Raw genomic sequence first — 13,595 nt, forward strand, 5'->3', positions numbered from 1 at the left:
ACAGTCTTATTCTCTCCAGCTTTCTGCTCCTCGTTGAACCCACAGAATCCTCATGTTTCAAGCAAAGGGCCTTGGAAGGGCCAGGCAGGATCTATTTGCACACTTGTATTAGGTCACATATTAAAAAAGGTGGAAAGAATCCAAGGAAAGGAGAGACCTGCTGCACTGCTCTATATCGACTGAGGCTCACCAGGCAGCAAGGCTGGGATGTGCCTGGTTTGGGGCTCTGCCGTGTAGATTGTGAAAGTTAGCTTATGTTCCCTCTCTCAGTTGGGTGGGTCAGGGCACTGTTGCATGCCGGTGATGCTAGGACAGTGACTATTTTGTCCAGGGAGGACCTGGCTTGGCAGTTCGGGTTGGACTGTTCCCATGGTGAACAGGGTCAAGACTAATGTGCACATGGCTGGGCAAATGACAGGGTCCAAACTGGGATGACGTGGCAAGCAAAAGAAAGATGGATTAAACCCAGATCTGTGACTGGGGGTGAGTGTTTGAAAAGTGTCAACACTCCGTCCATCATTTTCTTTTGTGATGTTGCTATATGTACCCTAAGTGGCTAAGGGTATGCCCAGACGTGGGTACCTTGCTCGCTGCGTTACTGGATTCAAGCTAGCCTGGCTGATGTGGGGTGATACTCAAAAACCAGTCCGAGGATGATTGTTTCCAGTCCAGGGAGGACCTGACAGTTTGGGCTGGACTGTTCCCATGGGGAGCAGGGTCAAGACTCATTTTCATATGGCTGAGACCTAAAGTGGTATGATGTGGTGAAGAAAATACCGATGCATAACACCCAGATTTGTGACTAGGGTGAGTGTTTGAAAAGTTTCCACACTCCGTCAGCCATTTTATTTTGTGATGTTAATATGTGCACCCTAAGTGGCTAAGGGTATCCTAGCCTGACTGATGGGGGTGATATCCTGAAATAAGTCCCAGGATGCTTGTTTCCGGTCTAGGGAAGACCTGGCTGACAGTTCGGGCTGGACTGTTCCCATGGGGAGCAGGGTCAAAACTGATTTGCATATGGATGGGTCCAAACTGGAGAGACGTGGTGAGCAAACTACTGATGGATTAAACCCAGATCTGTGACTGTGGTGAGAGCTTGAAAGGTTTCAACACTGTCCATCATTTTATTTTGTTATGGTGCTATGTGTGCCCTAATTGGCTACGCTTATGCCCAGACGTGGGACCCTTGCTCGCTGCACAATGGATTCAAGCCAGCCTGGCTGATACGGTGTGATATTACGAAACCGGTCCTAGGATGTTTGTTTCTGGTCCAGGGAGGACCGGGCCTGGAAGTTCGGGCTGTACTGTTCTCATGGGGTGCAGGGTCAAGACCAATTTGTATATGGCTGGGTCCAAACTGGAGTGACGTGGTGAGCATTAAACCCAGATCTGTGACTGGGGATGAGTGTTTGAAAAGTTTCAACACTCGGTCCATCATTTCATTTTGTAATGTTGCTAAAGGATCCAGTTATCCACGTCGTTAAATCGGCTCTCATGAGGCGGGACTTCCGGTTGTGAGTAAGTATACATTTGACTACTTCAGAAGCTGCTGCTGCGTCCAAATGGGCACACCTGTATCACCAGGTACTAATAGTTTAATTATAGGAAATTGGGAAATTGTGTATACTTATGATTGAATTAGAGAACACTACGTCTGTCGGCCGTTTCTTTTCACCAAACATTGCTCTACTTTTTCATATTTGCCATCTCTCCCTGTAGGTTTTAGTACCATCTGTTTTTCTGAAATTACCGTTGTGGAAAATACTGGAAAACCTTTAATTGCGCTCAACTAAAACGGACCTGCGAACATTGATACTATTAAAAAGAAGAACAGGACGCATTTTAATGTTGTCATTTCAAACATCAGGAGCAGAAATGTTGGTAGGAGATGAAATTTTCGAGATCTCCGCGGAACGATGATGTAAACAAAATGCTTTATTCACTAGCATATCAGGGGCAGCCGAGCATTGTTTCCTGTGGGCTTGACAGAGTCCAGTGAATAAAATCCGTTGCAATATCCCCCACAGAAGGCGTAAGGCAGCTATCTCATCTCGCGCAGTTGGCAACGCTGCATTTCACATCTGGTTCTAAGGGCCACTCGCATCGGCCAGTCAGGAAACGACTTTTTATGGAGCTCAGCAACCAATCAGCGCGCTTTCCGCTGGGAACCAATGGAAGAAGACTGGGAAGCGAAGGACTTCGCTCATCCTGTTCATACACAAACACACCATAAGGAGAGGCGGCTGCTGCGTGCTGTGCCGGAGCCTGGGGCGTGAGGAGGCGTCGCTGAGTGACAGGTGAGGCGCACGCTCGGTGGCTGGAGCTGGAAGCAGGGACGGGGCTCTGAACTGTGTAAGGTGCATGCTCTATGCGTTCCCAGTACTGGGCAAGGTGTGTGCTGAATCCTACACCGTGGGTGACGCTGACAGGTGGCCAGCGATCTTGTGCAGGGCTACCAGCTGGGGGAGCTGCTTCGCTACGCTCTGAACATTCCTAGCAGCTCCGTGCAGGTTGGAGATTAAATGTATTTGCACATTTTTTTAAGGCACGTTTAAAGTAAACACAGCTGTAAAATACACACGAGTCTTTCCCGGTTCAGTTCTCTTTAACGAAATGCAGACTTCGATGTTTGTGTATATTAATGACTAAATACGTTTCAAAATAAATTTCACTTTTAAAAACATGCCTATAGAAATTGTGTCCATGTCCTTTAAAACAATAAACACCATTTTCAAATAACGCAACTATTTTCCTTTAAAAATTCCATTGCATTTCTCTTTTTAAAATGACGCTGCAAGATGAGGCTTCATTTTAAAAATATTATTAGTTCTTTCAGGTTGTACTGATGCGTTCCTCATGTTTGAGGTGCTTTCTCTTGGACTTTTTTCTGTTTGGTAATCTGATTAGGGCCCGGCACTGACATGAATATGGGTAAATGTTTTTTATGGTATTTTTAAAAAGGCTGTCATAACTATTTGATAAAAAGATATCTCTGATGAACCGTACTTTGCCTCATAGTCATCAATCCTTCTTGCTGAAACAAGCTTTGACAAAGCCAATAGGTCTTGTATTTGGGAATTATTGGCTTTGCAAATGGTTATCCACAGCGTACAGCATCACTGATGCTGTGCAGTATTGCTGAAGTTTGAAAAAGCAACAAAAAAAAAAACGCCTTTGAGGTGGCCACCTGTGTCATTTTGTTGGTGCTCACAAATGTATGTACCTATAAAATGATACAGGCTCTTTTTTAGGTCGAGCTTGGCCAGCGCATGCGCTGCTCTGCGAGGCATGCTGTATTCAGGTAGGGACTTGAAGCTCTGCCCACTCGTCGCTCATATTTTTCATTGGCTTGTGTCATTGTCCATTGTAAGCTGTGGCTGTTCATTGGTCAATAGCCTTAGTAGTCCCTCCTTAGTACCGCCTTGTCTCATTTTGTAACCTCACATGGCGATACCCCCTGTTTTGAGTGTTGTTACTTGGTAGGCTTTAATTACAGCCAAGAGTTTAAGCTATTGACATTGCAAATGACAATGCCTTTTATTTATCTGTTTTAAAAGCAACACATGAATTAAAGGCATTACCATTTGCAATGCCAATAGCTCAAACACTCGTAAATGCGAGACCTTTTGCATTGCAAGTGCTTGTTTTAGTTACAATCCAATGGAAGCAATCCAGGGGAGGGCAGTAGGACGCCTAACCAACACAGGTAAGGGACGGGGATGCTGAAGCAACATGTTATAAGTAAGCTACAAAGGAGAGGGTGAGGGATGTGGATGAAACATAATCCATATTTGTAAAGTGCTAACATCATCCCTTAGGGTTTCAGTGTGCTGGGGGCTGTCGCGGAGATTAAGTGAGCTATTGCCCAGAGTCATATGATGCTGAGTTGAGCTGTCACCGGCGCCGGGGATCATAGGGGGGAAACATGCGATGCATAAGCAAAATGTAGGAGAATGGGTGGCCCAGAAGCAACACAAAGTACATAAACCACACTGGGAGTTTAGGAGGAGGCAGTAGCAACACTGTACAAGTAAGCAGCACCAGGGAGGGTGTGGCAGAGGGGCTGAAACAACACGCGGGTTAGGAAAAGCAACACAGAAGATGCAGATGAGGGGAAGCAACAATTGGGAGGGACACAGAGGATACGTGGAAGAATTGGGGAGAAGAACACAGGCAGGCGCAATAGGGAGGGTGGCAAAGAGAAGCACACTGACGACAGAGAACAGCACAGAGTGCAGGGGGAGAGAAGTACAATAGAGAAACAACTTTATAGCACATGCACTATCAAGGAGTGCTTAAAACAAGAGAAAAAAGTAGTGCTTGAAAAGCAAGCCGAGAAGCCAGCCAATCAAAGAGATAGTAAAGAGAGGCAATGCTCCATGGAAGGGACAAAGACAAAATTGATAAGCTGGAGCATGATCAGGAGCAGGCAAATGAGTATGACAGGAAAGACAACAAATGGTAATCAGTGGGCATGCCCACGGTCTTGGTAAACCAATGACAGCTACCAACCGGAACCAACAATAGACAGAAATAATACAAGACACAGTAGGCTACTACTGGGGTTTCTAGCAGTGAGGCACTCCCATTGTGCCTAATAAAAAACAGGCTCTTTGAAAAAAAAGTAGACGAGAGACGTACTCATCAATATAGTCCTTTTTGCCATGTGATGATGTAACATTATTGCTCTATACAGAATTGCTACAGATTGTTTATCATTTGCAAGTAGTTTTATGCTGCATATCTTTTGAACATTTTATATAAATAGCGCTTTTGTGAAAATGCCAGCATGGTTCATGAATATGCTTATTACTTCTCTGCATATATGAGTTGCCCTGATATGTTGTATTTTAGTACACAGCATTTTTTTTCAGTGTTGGTTATTCCTGACTTTTAACTGTTGTACATTGGTGTGGAGTTTATGCTTCTTTTGGGGAAAATCTAATAAAAAAAGTTTAAGAAAATATGCATTTTTACATGGTTAAGCCTGGCAAACTGTTCATAGTTGCTTTCATTACAGGCATTTAAGTGGTGATTGCCATGTTAACTGTTAATTGTGAACTGTCCTCTTTTGGCCTCGTCTACAGAGAGTTTTTAGCTATCTATTGTTGCAAGACGTATTGTGTACACTATCTGTGCTTGGAGTGGGTTTCATGACATCCCACTGCTTAGGATTGACTGGCTTTGTTATCTGTCTCATTTACGTTCATCTTATACATTGGATGTCCTACCTCCTCTTGTGTGTGCCCTGCCCAGGAGCATAGCTTCCTTACCTTCCTTTTGATTGGATGACTTGTAACCTTCCATTGCTAACTTTTAGGGAGTTACATTTTCTTTCGTTTTCCCTCCAAGGGAATACTTGTGTTTTTATTACCTTCCTCACTCCCCTGTGTGCGGCTTTCCTTTCACATTCCCATCCCTGACTCTATATGTTGTTCTGCCCTCTCTGACCCAGCTCCTCCGTTGCCGCTTGGTGGTGCCCGTTGTTCACATCAGCCACCAACTCCATGTTCCTCTGTTGCTACCCTGGCTCTCTCTGTCCTGTTTTTTTTTTAGGTTTTATTAAAAATTGCTTCTATGGTCTACTTATATAGGCTTTCAGCCAGCCCTCTTCATCCAGTGATCTGATACGTCTAGCAGCATTCGGTCACGATTTTGTAAAACATGAAGTTTGCAACTTTTCATGGGAGCAGAATTCCACATTTTAGCGATCCAAAAATCTTTTTAAGAGTTCTCCTAGAAACTTTCAGCAATTACCAATTTCAAGGCATACTTCAAGGCATAACCCTTGAAATGCTTTATGTGTTCCTAATGACATCTATTTGTGGGCCTTTCCACGTGCATAATTGTACATAGTGTATAATTGTCCATACAAAAATGTGTTCATGTGTGTGCTATTGCAATTTTTCTTTTCAATTTTTTACCACAGGGAAAATAAGTTTTCCTGCTTGCGAAATTCCTTTCGCTTTGATATCACCAACTTATGCACTGTTCCCAGCCTGGAAAGTGATTTAACACTGCCCTTGACAAGAGTTAATAAACCTATGGCTACATCGTGGGTGGGGATGGGTCAGAAAGTTTCTTAATACTTCCAAGTTTATGAGATTGTAGGTATTTACAAATTTTTCAAGGCATTCCTATCCTGGGACATCTAACGAACTTCACAGAATCCAACGACACACTCGACCTTCTCAATCTGGCTCCAGCAGCAACCACAGTACCAAGACCGACCTCCTAGCCACCATGGATGACATCCACACACTCCTCGACCAAGGCCACACTGCAGCCCTCCTTCTACTAGACCTCCGTGCAACTTTTGACACCGTCTCCCACCGCACACTAGCTGCCAAACTCGACGACGCCGGCATACAGGGAACTGCCCTAGACTGGATCCACTCCTTCTTCATCGGCCAAACTAAAAAAATCAGACTCCCGCCCTTTCCCTCCGAACCCACAGAGATCAGATGCAGAGTTCCCCAAGGATCCTCCCTCATCCCCACACTCTTCAACATCCACATGGCCCCCCTCGCAACCATCGTCAGAAAACAGGGACTCAGCATAGTATCCTACACCGATGACACCCAGATCATCCTCTCCCTCACCAAGGAACCTGACATCACCAGACACAACTTCCAGGAAGGAATGAAAATGTCGAAACCTGGATGAAGTGCAGCTGCCTGAAGCTCAACTCAGAGAAAACAGAAGTCCTCATCCTCTGAGCCACCCCCTCCGTATGGGACAACAGCTGGTGGCCCCCCTGCCCTCGGCAACCCTCCTACCCCTACGGACCATGCCCGCAACCTTGGCATCATGCTCGACTCCTCCCTCACCATGATCCAACAGATCAAAGCTGTATCCTTCACATGCTTCAACTCGCTCCGCATACTCCTCAACCCTTCAAATGGATCCCCCCGAATCCAGGAAGACCGTCTCCCACGCAGTCATCACCAGCAGGCTGAACTCCGTGAACGTCCTCTATGCTGCAGTCAACAAATCTCTACTCCACAAACTCCAGACCATCCAGAACGCCGCAGCCAGACTCGTCCTCAGCATCCCACGACAAGACCACATCACCCAACACCTACGAGACCTCCACTGGCTCCCCGTCAGAAAAGAGTGACCTTCAACCTGCTCACACACGCCTACAGAGCCCTCCACAAAACCGGACCCCACTACCTCAACAAAAGAATCTCCTTCTACGCCCCCAAGAGAAACCTCTGCTTCGCTGATCTAGCCTTGGCTGAAATCCCCTGCATCTACAGAGCCAGACCGGGAGGCAGATCCGTCTCCTACATCACGGGCAAGACCTGGAATGAACTCACCCTCAGCATCAGACAAAGCCCCACACTGCAAGCATTCAGGAAGAACCTCAAGACCTGGCTTTTCGGATGACAGGAGCTGCCTGAAGCCCCCTCCCCCCCTCCCCCCAGCGCCTTGAGACCCTCACGGATGAGTAGTGCGCTCTATAAATCCCTGATTGATTAATTGATTGATTGATTTCAGGTCTGTCCAGGCATGATATTTCACCATTATGAGCTGATATTCCACATGGACATATAAAATTCACAACATGTAAGGTTGAGTAATGACCTTTTATTGGGACAATGCCTGGAAAGTTTGTTCACACCAACAGATACACGTGTTTGTTCACTTTTTCCCGACCCACGATCCCCTTGGAAACTGTCTGGAAAGTGCTCTTGTCAAGGTTGATCTGCCCATTACCAGAGTAGAAGTGGGCAAGGATGAGTCTGAAAATTGGTGGGTGGGTTGAGATTTCTTCACAGACCATGCATAGTGACCGCCCAACACTGCGTCAGCACTTTGTCTTTGTACACTTAAAGGATCTTAGTGATCTCACATCTTTATTTTTCATGGTATTAATCGGGCCACTGGAGTTATGCAGCAGGGGAGCATCAAATTAGGAGGTAGAGCTGAATAAATTGTGCAGCAAGAAGAGGCACATTTTGAAGCAGTACTGCTTCACTTTTTTGCCATTTCTGATACATGCTAACCCTATGCACAACGTTTCAGTTTAACTCCTAAACACAGCAATCAGCACCTGAAAGGTGACCTGCTTTTGAGTGACAAAAGATCTGGAACTGTGCGGCAAGAGATGTGGTAGGGTTTTTTTCAATAAAATGTGATCTGTTTAATCTAGAGACAAAGTCTTTTGTTAAAATCTGCAATTTATGTAGATGATGATTGATTATGTGTGCACTTTATTCAAATCCATAATTATGTGGAAAACACCACAGCTGCAGAATCACATAATCACATAGGATCCTGGGATCAATACCAGGTCCAATCTACAAAATCGACCATCTCCTGTTAGATGAATTGGCTTCTAGAGTGCTGTTTGTCGAGGATGCCTCTAGGGGAATCCCTCATGTAAACAATGCTAGTGTTAGTTCATGAAATCTGTCCAGATCCAGGATGGTGACCTGAGAGATGCCAGGTTCCCAGGGTATTTGCCTGCACAGTTTGACTGGCCTGCATGCTTGTATTACTTGTGCCCAGACCTCGATAATGGCGTCTTTATGTGTGCACATTCTGAGCACTTCTCTCACTCTGGCATGGGATACAACAATGGCATCCTGTTTTTGGACCAGCCCAGCTGATGACGCAGAAACCATCTCGTGCTCATTGCATTAGACTATAGTTGCTGGAAAAAGAAATGTTCACCAGGTAGGCCTCAAGAGAGTGGGCTACTGACAACCATATAAGGACGTGGACAGACCTGCTGTTACACACACTGCTTCCCCCATCAGGGCCAGACTGGCCTTTTACTCCACTGCATTTCCCTGGTGGGCTGGAGCCCCAGGTGGCAAAACCCAGGGCCCAGCCTGGTTCCTCTGTCACTTTCCCATATCCCCGAACTAATTTGCAGCAGGAATGAGAGGATTCAAGAAAGAGAGGGAGGGAATGTGGAGCGACTTTGGAGCTGAGAACCAGGTTCGAGTCTGGGCGTCGGCACAACATCCTGTGATTCTGGGCAAATCACTCAATTCTCCTCTGCCTACCAAAAAATGAATGTGCCTTTGTGTAATGTAACTGGTGCTCATGTAAAGCGTTCCAATACCTTCAGGTCCAGTTCCGCGCTATATAAAAACTGCAACAAAAAAAAGTGATCAGAGAATGAGGCTAGAGAGAGGAAAGAAAGAGAGAGAGAATTGATGGATTGAAGGCGAGAGATAGAGCAAGAAAAGAAGGGAGTTTAGCTGTTCTGAGTATTTTTGCTAGGGCTGCTTTTAGTTCCCCAGTCCAGCTCTGCTACATTAATGCTTGTCAGAAGCTTTTTGGGGCTCAGGTCATAAACGTGATGCCGGGGCTTTCTCTAGTTTCAGGGCTACACCAGGTGGCAACTGAAGTCACCTGCTGAATCGAGAATACACCACATAAGCCTGCTTCTCCTCTGTGATGGCCTGGCCACATTGCCTTCACATCAACATGCAGCTAGATCCCTGCCTCATTCTCAGTTTTTATCATCCCATCAGAGGATAGGAAATGGTGAGTCAGTACCCAGAAGGAGATGGACAGTTTTAAAGCTGTGAGCTCACCCCCGCCCATGCTCTGGAGCACTCCCTTTTATTCTCCCGGTGCAAGTCTCATTTGCAGTTATTTTCATGATACACTCAGTCTCCTTAAAGAGACAGATGATTACAATACCAGCAAAATAGAACACTAGATTAAATGCAGATCACTGTCGCAGGCGCTCGATCCACTGATTTATTTTAGCCTTATTATGCACATCGGTTTATGTCAAGTAATGGGGCTCCCGGCTCACTAACGTTGATGTCCATTTTTCAACAGATTTTAACCCAGTAAGTTATTTTTTAGTGACTTGCCTTAGTTTAAGTTCAATTTTACTGTTGGCAAAACCAATTAAAATCACATAAGCACAATCATTGTAAGGTACAGTAGAACATAATGGGTTTTCAATGGCCCCCACGAATCCCACCCACCTGTTGTTGTTTATTAGTTATTGTCACAGCAGAATGCACATTGGCAAGTAGGTGCACACACTATTCAGCTTCATTGATTATGGGCAAAACGCTGATTATTCTACCATCAGGGCAGCTTTCCTGCAGTTGTGTTTTTTTGCAGAAGTGCTTCACTGTGCTTGTAAGATGTGATTGACATATGCAGTGTTTTCTAGAGGTGTTCTTGACTGGAGCCAATTGACCCAACATAGCACACATATCCAACAGTCCGGTATCAACAGTAACTTTAGTCTAAGTGACGACTCGAAGTCAGACATTTAATTTGCTATAAGTATGCCATCAATTGTATTCTGAATGATTTACAGCCTGGGATGTTGGCAAGACCTGCTGTAGATGTGAGAAATCCCTCACATGGTCCAGAGGCAGCTGCATTCTGTGCTGGTAAAAATGCACCCTGTGATATTGGGATGTGTTTATTGAATTCCCATTTGTATTGATAGAGCATTAGCTGTGAGTCAAATGCTGGGCTGTTGTTGCTGTAGTTCAGGCATTTTTTAATGTGCCCCAAGATCTTGCTTACTTGAAACACGCTGGCAGCTGAACATTCTGAAGAGAGACTGGACCATTTAGAGGTGGACATCCATCGAAAGATGCCCTCTCCACCACCTCTCGGTTCTCCCACCTCTTTCGAGGTGGAAACTGCTTAGCTGGCCCTATTGTTAAAAAACAACCAAACAACCTGCAGTTGCTTCATCCATCTTAGGACTGTATGAGTGTGGCACCTGAAAGTCCACTCTGTTTAAGGAAGGCCTGCCGATGCTCATGCTTCCTGTCCTCAACCACCAGGCAAAGTACAGGGTGTTTTGATAATAATCTCATGCTTTGGATGTTTATTCCAGAAAACAAAAAAATAGTTGAATGTTCTATTTTAATCGAAAATATTCTTTCCCTGTCAGCAGAGGCAGGCCTGCCTGCTAATCTATAAATGATGGCCAAAGTTTTTATATTTGATCAAGGCATTTCTATTCTGTATAGTTTCATCTAGTTTTAATGTTGTTTCTAAAGGTCTAACCTGGACATTATTTGTGATATTTTGCGGCTATGGATGATGATCAGGCACCAGATGTTTTTTCAAGGGCTACAGGAGTACTGCATGTTGATTCTGACTCAGATTTGTCTACCTGACTACTTCTTTTGCATAAGAACGATAGGAGAGACCCATTGAGTTGACCCGAAGTTGGTTCTATGATGTCCCAATGAACAGGTTTTCAGTTCATTCTCTACCTGTATTGGAATATTCAGAGACACTTTTCTGTCCTGCTGAACCACTATCTCGATCAGGGGTCTCCAACCTTTTCTGTAATAAGAGCTACTCATGATCAATGAAAATCATCGCGAGCTACTGATAGTATTAGTGTTGTAATAGTGACCACATCAGGAAAGACTACATTACTAGCCACAACATTCAAGATCACTAGCCATCATCACCTCAGTGCATCAGACATGGTAGCCAGCGGTGTTGTAAAAAAGACTTTGTTCGTGTCGAATGTGGTTACATAGGAAATACATACTAGCTATAGCTTGAAATGCCCTGGCACCAAGGTAGCACTATTACTAAGCTTTAAATATATTTTGGGAATCCAATGATTTTTCTCCAAACATTAGTGTATGAGTTCTGAAAATACAGTCATTGTCATCTTGAATACACAATTTTCAATTTTGGTATACATATATTAGCCAAGGAAAAACTTCTAATTTAGTAGGCTGAGCTGGACACAGGAGAGCTACTTACAGGTAGCTGGAGAGCTGCCAGATGCTCGCAAGCTACTTATTGGTAAAGCCTGATCAAGAATAACTTGTCAATATAGTGGATATTTTGTAGATTATCACACTGTCTAGCCATGGGAATAAACAAAGAAATAGATTGTATGTGTCTTAGCACAATGACAAAAAGTCTTGCATCAGTATTTGATGTACAGGAACCCTCTTGAACTGCTGACTTAAAACTGAGGAAGCATTCGCTGTCTGCTGATGGAAGTATACCAGTGGCTGAGATTAATTCGAGCATTCCACACATAACCTTATTTTTCCTCAAGTGTGTCACCCTCATTGGGTCTCCTGCTTAAAGTGCTGTAGGAATCAAGCTATATACGAGGCCAAAATAGACTAACATCGGTTTGGAGTTGACGGCGTTCCCATCTGGAGAGGACATGATCTGGCATTTTAGGTTGGGCTGTTTCTACTGTAGCACAAGAACTGTAGCTGAATTATTAGGAAATTTCTCAGAAATGCAAATGTCCGCGTCAGTTCTATAAATAGGACCCTATATTTCAGAAGCCCTGCTCTGGCAGTCATGCCCCCTTTCCCCCGGAAGCAGTCAGGAAGGACAGACAGGAACATCTTCTGGGAATCTATAGACTGAAAGCAGAATGATGCTCACCGTATCCTCGGTCCTTCTTGTTACAATCAGTGGCATAGCAAAGTCAGGTGGTACACAGTGTGGACATTTCTTATCACCTGCCCCCGCGTTGAGTTCAGCCGCGTTTCGTTGCGTTTGTTGATTGAACTAAAAAGTTTCAATACGTACATATTTTTGCCATTGTGTCACCCCACTCAGTGATGACACCCGGGGCGGCCCACACCCACCGCAACCCCCTACCCCCCTTCCTACGCCGCTGGATACAACTGCACCGTTCTGTGATTTGTCTCACTTTAGTCAAAAAGCGTTTTTTTTCTTGTTAATTCTACTGAAGTGCACTTTCAGCTGTTAATGGACAAGGCAGAGAACCTATCCCTAACTGTCGACTGAGGAGCTACACCGATTTGATGCATGGTCTTAGCTCTTGAACAGTGTCCTCACTTCTTGTCTCCTCCCTTTTTCACCCCTCCAGTGGCAATGACAATACTAGATGCCTGGGATCTGGGGATACATATGGCCACCCCACCGGTGTCATGGCGTTTTGATCCATTTTCACAAGGGACAAGTCCATATTTCAAATTGCAGCAGCCTAATTTCAAACCAGAACGCAATATCTACACTACTTTGAAAATGCAAATTTGTGACATTAAGTGCTGAACAAAAATAACTGCTATTTATAAATGGAATTACATGTTTTGCTTTGGAAATACAGTTCGAATTCAAAAAAGGCATCTAAGATCATGAACTTTTTTATTTAGATGGTACAAATTCTGTGTTGTTATAGTTATCGTCATTATTAGTAGTGGTAGCATTAGTATTACCGGTATTATTATTATTATTATTATTATTATTATTATTATTATTATTATTATTATTATTAATACTACTGAAAATAATTTTCTATGCTTACTAGTATTGCAAAATAATTTTCTGGGCTACAGGCGACAGGCTGGGATTTTTATTTAATGAAAGAAGCATCAAGCAGAAGAGTCAAATACAAGTTAAAGGTGAAAGTACCAGGGTGCACAATCTCTGTTTTTTTCAGCAGAGATTTGCCTCTTCCTGAGGCTGCACTGCTAGCCTACACAGTGCTCAGTTTGTAAACAAACATAAGTGCTGTGGTCCAAATGTTGCTCGTAAGCTGCGGACAATGCTTTTTGAATGCCTGTGTTTCAAATTTCAAGGCTGTGTTGCACCTCTTGCTGCCTCAATCCAGTGCCTAATTTGTAAAA

At 44.3% G+C, this 13,595-nt stretch overlaps 1 protein-coding gene across 5 annotated transcripts in view; it reads left to right on the forward strand.

Annotated features, from left to right (window-relative positions):
* Window positions 1–2,208: 2,208 nt before the first annotated feature.
* Window positions 2,209–13,595, forward strand: part of STON2 (stonin 2) — a 668,352-nt gene continuing 656,965 nt past the window's right edge. For 3 of the 5 annotated variants that reach the window (XM_085626605.1, XM_085626603.1, XM_085626606.1), the window contains exon 1: window positions 2,224–2,300. The gene's annotated coding sequence lies outside the window, so the exon portion shown is untranslated. Of the gene's footprint in view, window positions 2,301–13,595 lie in introns of all 5 variants that reach the window. The other 2 variants (XM_085626602.1, XM_085626604.1) reach the window with 2 other exon arrangements.

This window comes from Triturus cristatus, chromosome 9, assembly GCF_964204655.1.
Source record: "Triturus cristatus chromosome 9, aTriCri1.1, whole genome shotgun sequence".
Lineage (NCBI taxonomy): Eukaryota > Metazoa > Chordata > Amphibia > Caudata > Salamandridae > Triturus > Triturus cristatus.